Raw genomic sequence first — 16,884 nt, forward strand, 5'->3', positions numbered from 1 at the left:
TGCATTTCTATTACAAAGACAGATCCAGGATCCAGGTAAGGAAAGTGATCGATGGGGAGCAAGAAAAGTGAAGATGAAAAGGAGAAGGGAAGGGCTAAGCAAATGGCTTGCACGTTTACAGAACTGGGACCTCCTTGCTAACTTTGCTTTACCTTTTGGGACCCACAGGTGCAGTAACTCAGGTAGGTATTCACTCTTAACCACAAAATAGATACTTTCCCCTAATGGAGACACTTCCCTCTGGTAGAAGAAGCTTATCCACTACTGGAATGAAATCTTTGGGACACAACTCACCTACGCCCATTCTTTCCCAAACCACTGGTGTCTACGGTGAAGAATGCATGGGGTACAGAGAAAACGAGACCAGCAGGAAAGAACCCAGGGTCTCCATTCTCTCTCCTCCTATGCCCGAGGCTCTTAGAAAGGAGTCTCACAGACTCCACTCGTGACGCGGGATTTAGAATCCTAGAATCATAGAGTTGGAAGAGACCGCAAGGGCTATCAAGTCCAACCCCCTGCAATGCAGGGACACATAATCAAAGCTTTGATTAGCTTGAATCTTGCAACACACCTGCATGAATGCGAGCCACTGGCTTCAACATATCTGCCCACCCACCACAAATCACCTTGCCCAACATGTCTTTGGGTTTTTAGCTACCACTTAATCTTATCAGCCGATTTTTTGATGGAAGCCTCATCAGGAGAGTCAGTCAGCAGCAAAGAACTGGCAGGTGAGAAACAGCTTAACCAGATGCGTCTACCTTTAGCAAGGTTGTCAGCCAGCAGCCCCCAGAAGAGTTTAGGAGTAGGGACTATTAACCCTTGATTTCCTCCAGGCATCCACGGACAACAAAAATGGGTTACCGGCAGGTCTTCTGCTATAGTGGGAGACCTGGCAATCGCTGTTCCTTATCTCTCCCCCACCACATGGCTCCTTTCCTACTCATCAGGGTTCCTATGTTGTACCTGCAATGTGTTTGGGCTGTGGCTCAGTGGAAAAGTCTCTGCTTTGCAAGCTGAATGTCCTAGGTTCAATCCCCGGCATCTCCACTTACAAAGACCATGTAGAAAGAGATGTAGAAGATGTCAAGAGGTGGTCTTCATACCCTGCTTTTCTCTACCTTTAAGGAGTCTCAACTCCTTCTCTTCCCCTCCCCACAAGAGGCATTTTATGAAGTAGGTGGGGCTGAGATAGCTTTGAGAAAACTATGATTGGCCCAAGGTCACCCAGTAGACTTCATGAGGAGCTGCAGGGAATTGAACCTGCTTCTCCAGATTAGAGTCCTCTACACATGTGGAGGAGCAGGAAATTAAACCCAATTCTCCAGATTAGAGTCCACCACTCTTAACCACAACATCCCACCGCCTCTATCCTCTTTGCTGAGGCTGCTGGTTTTTGAGAACCCTACAGACAGCTGGCTACAAAAGAAGTCCTTGTCAAACATCGTTCAGAACCCTGCCAAATCTGTATTGTTTGCATGGATGTTTTGGGTCATGCGTCCGCAGTGGCATGAAAATGGGCAATGGCTCTTGAGCCGCCTCCACTGCTGGAGAAATAGCATTCCCAAGATCAATAGCATGTCTTAAGTGGGAATCCCTAGCAGGGGAGAAGGGAAGCTTTTAACGAAAATGCAGCGGGCCGACGGCAGCTCAAAACGGTACGGAAGGATGTCTTGAGTTTTCTCTTGATGCCTGCAAGATATGCAGGGATTTTCTCTATTTCACTGCCCCAAACCAACAAACGACCATCATTCTTTGAGGGCTTGGAAAATATTTTTGACAGGCGTCTGTCAGTTCATAGTTTAGAGGCTTGGCAGCAAGGTTTGAAACATTTGCAAACAGAGGTTGCTCCCGTGTCTTTTTTGCTGTCTTTTCCTTGTCATCGGACATCTTAAAGCGCTTTGCCGAGGATATAATTACACGTTCACACCGATGTCAGTTTATCCAGGGCTCACTGGCAACCCGGCTGTACGGGTGAACTTCATTCCACATGCAGGCAGCCAGCAAGCAGAAGCCAGAGAGCTCTCTGGAGAGTGCAAACAGATAGGAATGGTTAAAAGTATGTTTTCTTAGCAAAGTGTGAGAGAGTTATTGGCACAAGGGTGCAAAAATGAGTGGAAGTGTGTTCTGGCACCCAGTCTGCCAGCTGAGTCATGCTCTTATCTGATAGGCAAACCTTCAGTAGCTTTCATAAATAAGGCCTGGTTTTCAAACCAGCTGATGGGAGAAAGAGAGAGAGAGAGAGAGAGAGAGAAGGCTTCCTGTCATGAATCAGTGAAAGTTGAATTGCGGGTAAGAGCTCCAGAGATCATATTTGCCACTAGGGAGATCTTTCCGTGCTGTGATATTGTGGTTTGGCTTCCCCTTTTGCTCCTCAGCCAAATAAAAACTCAAGTGTGGATATTAACTTGCAATTTTTCTGCCTTTGCCGTTCTTCCCTCCTGCGTTTCATTCTCACAACAGTCCTGTGAAGTGGGCTCCATGGGGTATTTGTGTGTGTGAACTTTTAATGGATGCCAATAAATTTTACATCATTATTTTGTCCTACCATGGAGGAAAAAGTGGGGCTCCCCTCCATCATGTTGTCCTCACAGCACCCCCATGAGGGTTGTTGGGTTGAGAAATAGGGGTGGGCAATCGGCTAAAGTCAAACAGGGAAAAACCCCAATACTTTGCTGGTATTTTTAGAGGGTTTTTCCCCTCCCCCCCCCATCCTGCAAAAAAAAAAAGTGGCAATAAAAGGGAGCTGAAAAAGGGATCCCCCAAAGAAAGTCAAATTTGGTGGCATTTTTCACGCCTGTTTAATCCACCGCCTTTTTTTGAAAAAAAAAAAAGAAAACCTCTCCCCACTCCCTGGCTGGCCCCAGTGTTGAACTGTGTGGACTTCGAAGATGGTGTGAAAGATGTATTTGCCAAGGGTTGCTTACTGATTTTATGACCAAAGTGAGAGAGGGGCCAGACTCCGTGATTTCGCCACGGTGTGACACTGGCGACTGAAAAGGAAAAGAAATTATCGCAAGCTTTCATTTAATGTTTCTTTTACAAAAAGGATTTGCTGCTATGACCAGTTTTGCATCCCTGCCAATTGTGGTCTACCACAATTTTGGTGCTGGTGAACTCTTCTTTTGTTTCATGCCATTCTTGCGCAATGGGCATAGAAACAGCACTGAGGGGGGTGGGGGAAATGAGTATATTTTTCTGGCGAAAACTTGGCACGAGCAACCCAGAAACCCAGGCCAAAATAAATGCAGGCTCTTTTCTCCCCGAGGGTGAAACAAAATGGAAATGATTATATTCATGAGTCGAACCAGCAAGCTTTGAAAATTCATTTGGATCCCGAATTTCGAAAATTCGGTAAGATCCCAATTTCGAATGGTCTGGAATCACATGGATCTACTTTCTTCAGTTCTTTTTCACGCTGGCTTCTTCTCAAATTGGTGTTGTCAAGAGCTGGGAAATATACACATGGCTTATGATGCAGCCAAACAGTTATGTGTGGTTCGGGAGATATTTTTAGTGTACTTCAGCCTATAATTATGTATGTTTTACGGCCTTTCAGAAGCCAATATCTTCAAGGAAGAGGTTATGATTATATAATACCAGTTAGTTTTGATTTGGAGAAATGCATTTTTACAGCTTTGCGAAGGCTGCAGAGAGGCATACTCGTTTGAGTTTCATTGAGGATAATGTACTGTGAAATTATTTGATAAGCATTAATTTGGGAAAGCCTTTATCTCTTACGTCGATGGACAGAGAGAAACCAAGTCCTTGCCATTCCAAACTGGTACACAGGGAAACATAATTATTAGTTTTAAAAAATTCTCACCGGTGCAAACCAAATGGAACTGGATATTTTAGTGCCATGAAACATCTCTCAGGCTATAAATACTGGTAAATGACCAAACCATACTCTGCAACCGGCTACAGGCATGGTTGCTAGTAGTATGATCAACTGCACAGAGCAACTGCTTCCAACCTGTGTTGACAGACCTCCTGAAAGCTGACCCAAGGGAATTTAGAAATGCCGCTCAACAAATAGGGGCCCTTTACTGACCTCCACCTGCCAGGTGAGACACAGGGACCTGGCTGATTCCAGGTATGGCTGCCACCTCCAGGTGTGGCCTGGAATTACAACTGATCTTCAGCTGACAGAGATCAGTTCCCTTGGAAAAGATGGCCATTTTGGAGGGTGGGGTCCAGGGCATGATACCTCCTCAAACCCGCACCCACTCCAACCCCCATCCCCAACTCTCTAGAAATTTCCAACTCAGAGCTATCCTAATTCCAGGTGTTGGGGACCCTCAGCAAAATGCTGTCCAGCGGAGTTATCATAGGCCATTTCCTCACTTAAAAAAAAAAAGCAGAGGCAAAACGGTTTTGTAAGCTTCAGGTGTTTTTGAGCGCGCAGTCACACTCCCCACTGCAGGTAGTCGCGTGGGGTTTCCCAAAAGGCGCCGTTCCGAACAGGAACAGAAATGACGCGAGCTGAGAGGTCGTGAGGGTGGCAGAATCGGGGCGGCTGCATTGTCGCCGCTCCACTAGTGGGGAGTGCCTCTGGAACCCGCGTTACTTGGAGCTAGTAGCGCACAACAAAAGGTGAGTGGGGAAATGGCCATAGAGTTTAACTCCATGTTACAGTTTGCCCAAGATGAAGGAGGGATAGGCAACCCCAGTATTTGCAAGGATTCCCAGTACCCAGGTCTTTCATTTACCTGCCCCAGACAGGAAATTACCCACCCCTAAGGAATTGAGGAGTGGGAGAAAAATATGGCCTCCACATAGTGTCACTCTAGGATGCTGCATCGTCAGGGAGGCTCCCCGGGGTCCCGCTTCCGCCCCCCCCCTCACGGCTCCAGCATCTGTCACAAGCTGAGGCTCCATCCCTGGGGCCTTTCTGTGTGGTCGGCTGGTCCATGAGGAGCCCTAAAGCTGCTATATCGTCCTGGCTTGTCTGGTTCCAGGTGGGTGGTGCCCTCCAAGCATGGACGGGGGTGGGGTGGTCAGCCCCAGCCCCGGACATTAGGTGACCCAGCATTTTGCCATCAACGGGTCATGACACACCATTTGGGAAACGCTGCTCTGGCAGAGTCAAGAACGGTTCCTGCAGGTCAATTTTGACACACACACAGCAAGGAAGTGGCACGTTTGGTTAAAAACACAGCGACGGCAGAGCTCTGTATCAAGTGTATTCCTGAATCTGACCAGCTAAGTCAAGTTTTTCATTATGTGACAATATTGACTGAAGAAAACAGCAAACAGCTCTGGTGGAAATCAATGAGCATCTCCTAAGCTCTCACAAAATAAAATACCAACCAGCTGCTAGATCTAAAAGTAAAATAATCAATTCCATTAAACCGAAAGCGTGCGAGGCAGAAGAATTTTGGCCAGAGGGGGATACTGTGCAGGCAGCGCTCATGATCCTAGCTAGAGCACAGGATTTGATGACGGGGTTGCGCTCCCCTGAAGACTGTGCACCAGGGTGCAAGAGTTGGGTTTGCACCCACATCCAGAAGCCTTTGAGAGCCAGCTTTTGCAGTATGGTTCACTGCGATAGAAAAGTAATGGGTGAAGAGATCTTTCACCCTTCACATCCATTGATATTTTCTCACCCAGAAGTTCAAGTTTAAATTTCCATGATGCAATTGGGGGAAGCAATGTACCAGCCCTGGGAAAGGGGGATTGGAGGAGGAGGAGGAGTTTGGATTTATATCCCCCCTTTCTCTCCTGTAGGAGACTCAAAGGGGCTTACAATCTCCTTGCCCTTCCCCCCTCACAACAAACACCCTGTGAGGTGGGTGGGGCTGAGAGAGCTCCGAGAAGCTGTGACTAGCCTAAGGTCACCCAGCTGGTGTGTGTGGGAGTGCACAGGCTAATCTGAATTCCCCAGATAATCCTCCACAGCTCAAGCGGCAGAGCAGGGAATCAAACCCGGTTCCTCCAGATTAGAATGTACCTGCTCTTAACCACTATGCCACTGCGTAGTGGAAAGCATAGGAATTTGAAAATGTGGGTCTAGAACCCCACCTTGGGATGAATAGAAGGCCATTTCTCTACCATGGGGGGAGGGGAGTGGCACTTTCTTTTCAACTCAGTAAACCTTTGCCATAAAGCTCACATGAAGGGGGGATTGACAGATGACTCATAAGTGATGAAAGGACCAAACTTCTCATCCTTTCAAATATTTTGCTAAAATAAATGTGCAGTTCACCATCCTGGGCTTTTCAGTTTTGCATTATTTAAATATCATCATGTCAACATATCCTCTTGAGTATGAAAACCAAATGTGAATCTCATCATTATAACCTAAATGCACAATCTTGGTCCAACGTAGGCATGCGGATTTTCCCCTTTTTAATTTCTTTATGTTAATAGTTTCAGTTCTCCACTTTTCCCTGTTCGTTCTATAGATTCATCTACTTTGTGTACACCCAGTGTATGTTTCTCAAACATGATTGCAAAGTTCCTTTACGTTTTTTAAATTTAAAACATTTGTATGCCTTTCCACCCAACTTAAGATTTTCAAAGCCACAAATAATCACAACCACCCTGGGACATGGACAATGGATATATACCCCACTAAAACATTCCCTTCCCACTGGACACAGTGTGTTACAGACTTCCCTCTGTGATACACCTCGGAAGATGCCAGCCGCAGATGCAGGTGAAACATTAGGAACAAGATCCACCAGACCACGGCCACACAGCCCGGAAAACCTACCGCAACCAGTTGAATCCGGCCGTGAAAGCCTTCAACAATACAACCACAACAGTGTTTGAAATGCAGACTAAAAAATGCACATCCTTTAAAAAATAAATAAAACATATAAGCACATAAGCACAGACATACACATGGAAAGCGAGAAGCATGCATCGGGGCAAGAAATCTTGCCCTGACACACCTCCTCTCTTGGTGCACCATAAACAGGAGGCATGTTGGGAAAAGATTTTTTGCTCCAACGCACTTCCTGTCCCACCATTCTCCACAGCGCTGGTGGGTAATCGGCCAATGAGAGAGCAATAAGCAAAAGAAAAAAGTCTTTACTTGCTGACAGAAAACAACTATTTCTCAGGTTGCCACTCATAAAACCTTAGAAGGCAGGGACACCCAAAACAGACCCTTTGAAGACGACCCCAGTAGTCAGGTAGGTTCATGTTAGAGTAGGCACTCTTTAAGGTATATAATATACACCAGATGTTTATTTACTGAAGTGTAAATGTTGAAAAATGCGTGGCAAAAAGGACGCAGAACAGGGTTCAAAACTTAGGAAATGCAGGACCCATTCTTGTCTGGAAGACTTGCAATCAAGGTAGTGGTTTGAGGAGAAGCAGGGATGAGAAATTCAAAACGTTTATCCATAGGATGATGGTGTAGTGTAGAAGATTTGGGGGTGGAAGATGAGTTGCAAGCAGTTAAGAGTTTAATGTCTCAAAGCCTTCAGAGTATCTGGCTAAAGGAATGCAAAGCTGTCCTCCATCACAAGCCTTTCAATCTTATAGTCACTGAAATACCATCAAGTCGACGTCATCCTCAAAAATATGGAATCTCATTACTGGCCCCTAATTGCATCTCCCCTGGTCCAGAGGTTACCTTAAAAGTTATTGACACATTTTTCATACATCGCTGAACTTGTGCGAGGACATCAGATTCATGTCCCATAAAAGATCTTCCTCTTTCCAAGAGTTTCAAAGTCTTTCCATGTTTTTTAAGGAAGTATGCTTGCTGAGGTAGCAAATCAAATGCATTACATTTCCACTATTCCTGCGTCACCTGGGCTATCTGTAATGCAGTCGAGCCAGGGTTTTAACGCTTCCATCCTATCCGTCGCAGGCAGAAGGACTGAACGGATGTCAACATTATCCTCTCCTGTCTCATTTGTGAAGAAATCAAAGACAATGCACATTATATGCTTTTAAAAAGTGAAAACCAAATTGCATATTTGTGATTAAAAAAATGTGAAAAGAGCTATTGATTGTGGCATTTCTAGTGGCTTGGATTTTAAAAGGCATTCAAAGCGATGCACATTGCTGAGGATCAATAATAGATTTTATGCTTCTGTCCTTAAAAGAGAGGGGGGGGGGGGACACTGTATAATTAAAACCAAACAGGTCCTGGTAAGTCTAATATCATTGAGGTTTTTGTCTAGTACTCCTAAAACCTTACTGACTGACTTCCTATCTGCCAGAAGAGGATGGTAGTAAAAATGGGAAACATTTGTTCCAGTATAACGTGACATCTACACGATTTTGTTTCTGCCTATCAAAGTGCCGTCTTAACCCAACCTAACAGACCCGCCCATCCTTAATCGACTACAATTCAGTGATGAGCAAATCCTTGCTGCTTTTCCGCTGATGTTTTTGTAGCCTTGGTTGTATCACACACAGACTGTAGGATCTTGGCGTGCAGTTTATAGGGTCTGTCATTGATTCGCCCAGTGAAGGGATATTTATTTCTGCTTTATTGACTCACGAGCAATAGTGAAAAATGGGCACAATCTGGCATGAAGAAAAACAATGAAGGATGCAAACTAAAGAACCACTGGTCTGATGTAAGCACCCTGGACTAGATAAATAATGTAAGCGGTTATGCTATGGAGGGGGAAGTCCAGATCCAGAATGACCCATTTGAAATCCTCTTTAGTATCCCACCAATAGGTCCTCATTGAGTTCTACGATCAATGAGAACAGGAAAGATGCTCATCCTGAAACTGGGCTGTGTGAAAGCTGAATTTCTTTCTTTCTTTTCTTGACAAATCACGAGACAGGGAGAGACAGAGAGGATGAAGACATTTGCTGGCCAGATTGCAGTTTGCTCCAACTGGTTGACTCCTGCATAGTAAAGCCAGCCGGGCCAAAACTGATGGGATTCTCCCCTCCCCTCCCCGCCCCGCCCTGCCTTCTTTTTTCCTCTTTACTATGAAAAAAGAGACCGCATTTGCCGGGCGCTGGACACAATGCAGAGAGCCCTTACACTTTTATGATCGCTTTGTTTACAAGTGTATCTCTCACAAAGCCCCAGCTTTTAATTTTACGGCCAGGCAAAACAGCTAATCTGTTTTGACATGCTATCTACAAAGGCAATCCAATGAGTATACGGACTAACTCATCCATAAGTCATTTCTTTTATACCCATGTGCTGGTGTATCCAAGAAAAAGAGAGTGCGGGGGAGAGTTATATCGTCTGGGGGAGTTTGAATAATAATAGTCATTAATATGGTGAATTGAGGGTCAAGATATTCATCCCACATATCAAATCCCCCCTTCAATGGGAATGGTCCCATCAGCTGTCAGATTCCATTAAATATATCCCCCAGACCTACTGACCAGCTGACAGTAGAGAAACTCAAAACCATACACCCACTATTTGCATTATAAAATGTGAAATCAACTGGAAGCAATGATAGCAGAACTGAAAACAGAGGAGGGGGGGGGGGAGAACAGCAATGCCCCTTGTGTCTTTTGAAACAGAAACCCAAAGAGTTAAAATACACCCCCATAAAACCCCAGAAAGGAAAAAAAACACAAAGGTTACCACACTGTTTTCTTCATAACCTCTCCTGACTCCCTCTCTCTCTCTCTTTTAAAACCTTCTGTTAATGTGAGATTTGCATAAATACTTCATGACAGTTAATGCAATGCATAAACCAAACAGTTTATTAAGGAACATCTGTGCTGTTTTGTATCAGATAATGCAGCGTTGTTTTCGAGTCATTGAAATATAACCCTATCGTAAGGTTTGGGGTTGTTAAAATACTTGTTTTCCAAAGACTTGTGATCACATCTGACATTTTTAGCAGATGCCACGGCAAGAGGGAAGAATTCCTTAATACCACTTGTCCACGTGAGCACCTAAGGAAAAACAGAGGAGGCAGCTGTGGAACTTTAAACATGATTCCTTCACCACCACCACCTCTGTGATCAACACCTCACTTATCCAGAACCATATCAGGTTGTTTAGCATTTGGGAATATCAAGGTGATATCTTGTAATTTCATTTCTCCCATCTCTATCAGGAAGAGCTCTCTGAGCTTTCTTTCTTTCTTTCTTTCTTTCTTTCTTTCTTTCTTTCTTTCTTTCTTTCTTTCTTTCTTTCTTTCTTTCTTTCTTTCTTAGGTTTTGATTTTAAGAAGAAGCAAAAAAAAATAAATCCCAGACTACATCTGGATGTATAGAGCAAAAATTTGGAGGAGGGCGAGAATCCCTAAACTGGTGCAATTTCATCATCATGATATTGCCTCCATATGGGACTATTTTAAGACCAAAAAACCCAAGAAATAAAAAAAAATCCCCAGAAAGTTATGAGACCAATAATTTTTAATGAAACTTGGCTTAGCTTTTTAAGCAGGTCAAGCAGATAAAAAGTAGGCCCGTGCGTTCAGCAACTATAGTCTCCCTTTCATTTAGTTTGCTTTTTTTCTTGGCAGGGATTAAAGACAATGTAGCTCCAATTAAATCGGAGCTTAATGGAGATATGTTTTATATTATTGATTCTGCAAAGCAGAGATGTGAAGTATTCTCCTTTTCCACATGTGTGTGTCAGACTGAAATCTTAAAACATGCTGACTTAGAGGCAGGTTCCGTTCAGAGCCGGAAAACTTCTTTCGTAGTGCAAATGGGCAAAGACACACTCTGCTCATAGTTCTTGCAGAAAGACAGTTTCCCTGACACTCAGTGTATGTTCTCATCCCTAAAGCTGTTAAGTTAAGAGTTAAGAAAATGAGCGGTGCCATGGCACAGGAGATCAGGTAAACAGAGTAGGAAACAGCAGTAGACCAGGCACACAAAAGCAACAGGAAACACACTTGTTGCGCCCAGGCAGAAGCAAGCTCACAGCAAGGTTTATATAGAGAGCCTTGTCCAAGGGGTTAGGATTCTGCAAAGAGTGAATCCTCATCAGATGCAGACACTTCTATTTTCCCATTTCTTGCTCCAATACGAGCACTCCTCCTTTGCTTCTGCAGCAGCTGCCTCTGCTTCTGCCTCCTGTGCACAGCTGACTCATTACTGGGTTGTCTAGGAGGATCTGCAGGCTCCTCCACCCACACGTCATCAGGCAGGGAAAGGCTGGGAGTTTGCTCTGCTGCCTGGTCTTCCTCAGGAGCAGCCAACTCTGGTTGCATCGTGTTGTCAAATTCTGCCTCAAAGTCCTCTGTATCCTGGTAAGTACCCAGGGGCTGGCTCATGACACATTCAGCTGAACATGCGGAGAATGTCACTTGAGAGTAATTCACAAATAAAGAAACAACAGAGCTATACTGATCACTGATTGTATGTGTGCTCACTGTAACGTGTGAAATGGGCTACTTTCAACTTTGGTCTGCCATGTTTGAGAGTAACAGAACCATAGAACACTGGCCTACCTAGCATTGTCCATGGATGACGGAGATAATATATGTGAAGTATTTCACTCTCTTTACAGTAGTTAGATGCTGGACTAGGATCTGGGAGACCCACGTTCAAATCTCTACCCTTTCATGGAAGATTACAGGGTAACCTTGGGCCAGTCACACTCAGTGTTGTTGTAAAGATTGGATGGAGGAGAGCAGTGGTGGGATCCAAAAATTTTAGTAACAGGTTCCCATGGTGGTGGGATTCAAACTGTGGCGTAGTGCCAATGGGGCTGGGCGGGGCATGACGGGGGCATGGCCGGGCACGACGGGGGCGGGGCATTCGTGGGTGGGGCTGTGGCAAGGACGCAGCCACTGCGCCAGTCCTTGGGCGGGAAACGAATGCATGCAGGCACAGGCTGCCACGCACGCCGGTGCACCTCCTGCTAGACTGCTTCAAGTTCTACATGCTACTGCTGAGAGGAGGGGCGTAACTAAGGCAAAAATCACGTGGCAAAATCACCAATTAGTAACCCCCTCTCGGCACACACAAATAATTAGTAACCTACTCTCGGGAACCTGTGAGAACCTGCTGGATCCCACCACTGGAGGAGAGGAGAAAAAAGTAAGTCGCTTTGAGTTTCCATTGGAGAGAAAGGTTGTGTGTAAATGAAATAAAGAAATGGTTGGTTGAACTATAGCACTCGTTTGCAACTGTAAAAGTAAAAGATCCATCATGGAGTGGACTCGTCCATAAGAGAAAGAATTACTTACTACAGGAAAGAGAGTGGCTGGGTAAATTCAAAAGTCCCCTTTTTTATTTAGTTTCTCCCTTCCAAAAAACAAAGTCCAAATCTTTTACTGTCTCACCGGTTTCCCTTTCCTTCCACCAAATCAAATATCTTTTTTTTTAATCAACCGCATATGAACAGCGTTTACTATTAAAATGGTGTGTGCATGTAAAATTATGCATGTGTGTGTGTACAAGTGAAACAAAAGAATAATCAAAACGAAAATGAGGAAAAAAACCCCAAATTGATGGAACTGACAACGTACAATATCAAAAAGAAACTAAAATGGCCCCCATCGACTCAACCCTAAATTACTATCTTCATTGTACGGTAATTTTGCATGTCATCTTTTTGAAGACACCCAACCTCATTATTATTCTTTTAATTTTTTCCATCTCCTATTCGATCACAGATGGCTAAGAGAAGAATCTGCTCCAAGGCACACATGAGGTTTCCAACCCCATATTTACCTCATAATCTCCAGTCCAATCACAAACGGCTAAGGGCAGAACATGCTCCAAAGCACACATGAGGTCTCCAACCCCATGTTTACCTCATAATGCTATGTCAGGGACGGAGGGAACGTTTTCAGTGGAGAATCTGCAAGCAATGGCAGGAGAAAATTAACATTTCTTCTCATCGCTGCTTCTCCCATGGTAGTCCTTTCTCTTGTCTTCTAGGCTCTGAGACAGGAAGTCAGCTTAGCTTGGGTAGAAAGGGGAGAGAAAGGTTTAAGGAGGGGGTTGGCAGAGGAGGATGGTATGGGAAGAAAACAGCCATTGCTTTTGTTTTTTCTGCCCCGATTTCTCACCGATTTCACACAATTCACATGTGGTCCATTGGTTCCAGTCAGTGAGTAGAGCAGGAGTTCCCAGACTTTTTGAGCATGTGGGCACCGTTTGAATTCTGACAAACTGGGGTGGAATCAGTCACAAAATGGCTGCCACATAGCGGCTGCTTCAAGAGGCAAAGCCAGCCACAAAATTGCTTCCGCAGTTTACCTTTAGGCACAAAGTGAAGACCCTTGCACTGTGGCAGCATCTGATGGCAAAGCACCTTGAAAAAAATCTGCACAGCCGATCTAGTATTGAATGGCCAATCAAAAGTTTTGTTGGGCAAAAATTCCACCTGGCCCTGAAAGCATCAGGAAAGGTGTTGGTGGGCTCCATGGTGGGGACCCCTGGTGTAGAGCCAGTGTAATGTAGTGGTGAGACTATAGTATCCAGATACCCAGGTCTGAATTCCCACTCTTCCATGGTAACTTGTTGGGTGACTATGGGCCATTTATGCCCCCTCAACTTAAACTACCCCACAGATTTGTTGTGAGAACTACGTGGAGCACAATGTTAGCCACTTTGGATCACCCTTGGTAAGAAGGATAAGATATAAATAATGTAAATAAATAGGTAACCATGGAATGCATACATACATGATGCACACATTTTGTGTGCATCAAAGAAGAAGACCAGGTGCTCGGGAGCAGCAACAGCAGGCCATTGCTTTCACATCCTGCATGTGAGCTCCCAAAGGCACCTGGTGGGCCACTGTGAGTAGTAGAGTGCTGGACTTGATGGACTCTGGTCTGATCCAGCAGGCTTGTTCTAATGTTCTTATGTGAAGAAGAAGAAGAAGAAGAAGAAGAAGAAGAAGAAGAAGAAGAAGAAGAAGAAGAAGAAGAAGAAGAAGAAGAAGAAGAAGAAGAAGAAGAAGAAGAGGAGGAGGAGGAGGAGGAGGAGGAGGAGGAGGAGGAGGAGGAGGAGGAGGAGGGGTTAGATTCATATCCCACCTTTCTGATTTACAAGCTCTTTTCTCTTCCTCTTCCCACAACAGACACTTCGTGAGGTAGGTGGGGCTGAGAAAGCTCTGAAGAACTTTGACTAGCCCCAGGTCATCTGGCAGGCTTCATGTGTAGGAGTGGAGAAACAAACCCAGTTCACCAGATAAGCCTCTGCCCCTCAGCTGGAGCAGTGGGGAATCAAACCTGGTTCTCCAGATTAGAATCCACCCGCTCTTAACCACTACGCCACCACCAAAATTGAACAGTGGGCTCTGTAAGACAGCCTGCAATTCTATGCAGAATTACTCCAGTCTAAACCCGCTAGAATGAATAGGCGTAGACTAGATGAACTTTGCATGGGACTGAACTATGAATTTGCATGAGGCACTTTGCAAGTCCAGAGTACCCCTTGACTGCTAATATTTTTGAGCCACTTGACTTCGACTCCGTGTCTGAATTTTAAAAGTTAAGCTCTGCAACGTAATAATTATATCTATTCAGACTATTTTGTGATATGCAAGTGGTAAATCATCGTTTGTAAGACATGCGCTCAATCAAAGAAGAAAAAGACATGTAATTATGTTGTTTATCGTGAATCTTGAAAGAAACAAAGACTCTTAAGATGGAAAACTTTGGGCGGGGTGAGAGTGGGACAGAAAACACAGTCTGCAAGGTTGCTCCCATGAAGGCGCAGAACCGACCAAACATTTACATGCATAATAGGAAATTAAACTCAGCATGTATTAACTCAGTTCTTAAAGGAGCAAAGCCCAAATGTTTTTGCATAAACAGGGGTCTGCCTTGATTCACTAACAAAATTCACCCCTTCTGTACTTCTGCCAGTGTCAATAATATCAACTTTTTTGACAAATTCTCATCTCTTGGGTTCTAGCTCAGCGAGGCTCTCCCTTTGAAGTGCCTGAAGGATTAAAGTCATGCGTCGATAACTGTGACCTCTGACCTTAATGTGGATGTTGTCGCTGGCTTTTTCTTTAAATACCCAAGTGCATGGTTTGAAATTATGCCCAAATGGTTAATGATGGTGGTGGATCTCTAATTGCATTTGCATTTCAATGAGAGGAGAGGCAGTGTGGCTCGTTGGTAAAGAAGAAGAGTTTGGATTTATACCCCGCCTTTCTTTCCTGTTAGGAGACTCAAGGCAGCTTTCAAACTCTTTTTCCTTCCTCTCCCCACAACAGACACCTTGTGAGGTAGGCAAGACTGAGAGAGTTCAGAGAGAACTGTGACTAAATCAAGGTAGACTACTGAGAAAAGTCTTCCTTGGAGCAGCAGTGGCGTAGGAGGTTAAGAGCTCATGTATCTAATCTGGAGGAACCGGGTTTGATTCCCAGCTCTGCCACCTGAGCTGTGGAGGCTTATCTGGGGAATTCAGATTAGCCTGTGCACTCCCACACATGCCAGCTGGGTGACCTTGGGCTAGTCACAGCTTCTCGGAGCTCTCTCAGCCCCACCTACCTCACAGGGTGTTTGTTGTGAGAGGGGAAGGGCAAGTAGATTGTAAGCCCCTTTGAGTCTCCTGCAGGAGAGAAAGGGGGAATATAAATCCAAACTCTTCTTCTTCTTCCTAACATAAATATCCAGTGCTAGAAGAATCAGAATCCTTTCTTTTACTGTGCATTGTGCTGCACAGCTGAGCAGTGTCGGAGGCTTTCAAGAAGTCTTGGCACAGAGACACCCTGAGGAATCGCAGAGCCCAAACCAAGCCTCCAACCACTTGGTAACAACAACGAGAAAACCCCAGTAGAGAATCAGACATTTGATAATGAGCAGGTGGAGAAGGACAGTGAGCAGTGGTTTCCAAATGGAGCATGGCCCAGAAGACGACTCTTTCTAAGAAAAGAACATCTGGGGGAAAGAGAAGGAAAGGTTTCTATAGACATCTGGCAGTGAGCTGGCTCATGTAAAAAGTACAGCTTTTAGAAAACTGTGAAGCGGCCACCTACAGTTAGGGCCACGTTGGGCTGTGTTCAAATTTCTGCAATGCACGCCAATTTCACAATGCTCTCTTAAGCACAGTAGTACCCTTCTAAGCACATCAGCTTCAATAGACAGAGAGCCCAACTAGAGGTGATGGTGCTCTCAAGTTCGCTGCGGGACCTGTCCACCATTTTAGAAATGAAACTCCCTATGTTTATGTCAGGGATTTAGGCTCTTCCAAAGAAGAGAAGAAGAAAAAGAGTTTGGAGTTATATCACACTTTTCTCAACCATGAGGAGGCTCAAAGCAGCTTACAAACTCCTTACCTTCCTGTCCCCACAACTGACACCTCGTGAGATAGGTAGGAGAGTTCTGAGAGGAGTGTGACTGGCCCAAGATCATCTACCAGGCTTCATGTGTAAGAGCAGGGAATCAAACCCAGTTCTCCAGAGTCCACTGCTCCTAATCCCTACAGCACAGCATGGGGAGAGGACAGGCATTTCCCACCCCCATTATGGGCCTGATCAGGACTGGGGCCTTGTAGCTTTTGAAAACAAAGGGAATTGCATCCTTAAATGGCAGTGTCATCCAGTGGTGGGATCCAAAAATTTTAGTAACAGGTTCCCATGGTGGTGGGATTCAAACTGTGGCGTAGCGCCAATGGGGCTGAGCAGAGCATGACGGCGGCGTGGTTGGGCATTCTGAGGGCGGGGCATTCCTGGGCGGGGCTGTGGCAAGGACGCAGCTGCTGCGCCGGTCCTTGGGTGGAAAACGAATGCACACAGGCGCAGGCTGCCACGCACCCCGGTGCACTTCCTGCTAGACTGCTTCAAGTTCTGCACGCTACTGCTGAGAGGAGGGGTGTAACTAAGGCAAAAATCACGTGGCAAAATCACCAATTAGTAAACCCCTCTCGGCACACACAAATAATTAGTAACCTACTCTTGGGAACCTGTGAGAACCTGCTGGATCCCACCTCTGGTGTCATCCCTGCAGTGAACTCAATGATGCTATATTTCTCTTTTACTAAATCCATTAGGGGATCAAACTCTGT

This window comes from Sphaerodactylus townsendi, linkage group LG14, assembly GCF_021028975.2.
Source record: "Sphaerodactylus townsendi isolate TG3544 linkage group LG14, MPM_Stown_v2.3, whole genome shotgun sequence".
In the NCBI taxonomy this organism is placed as follows: domain Eukaryota; kingdom Metazoa; phylum Chordata; class Lepidosauria; order Squamata; family Sphaerodactylidae; genus Sphaerodactylus; species Sphaerodactylus townsendi.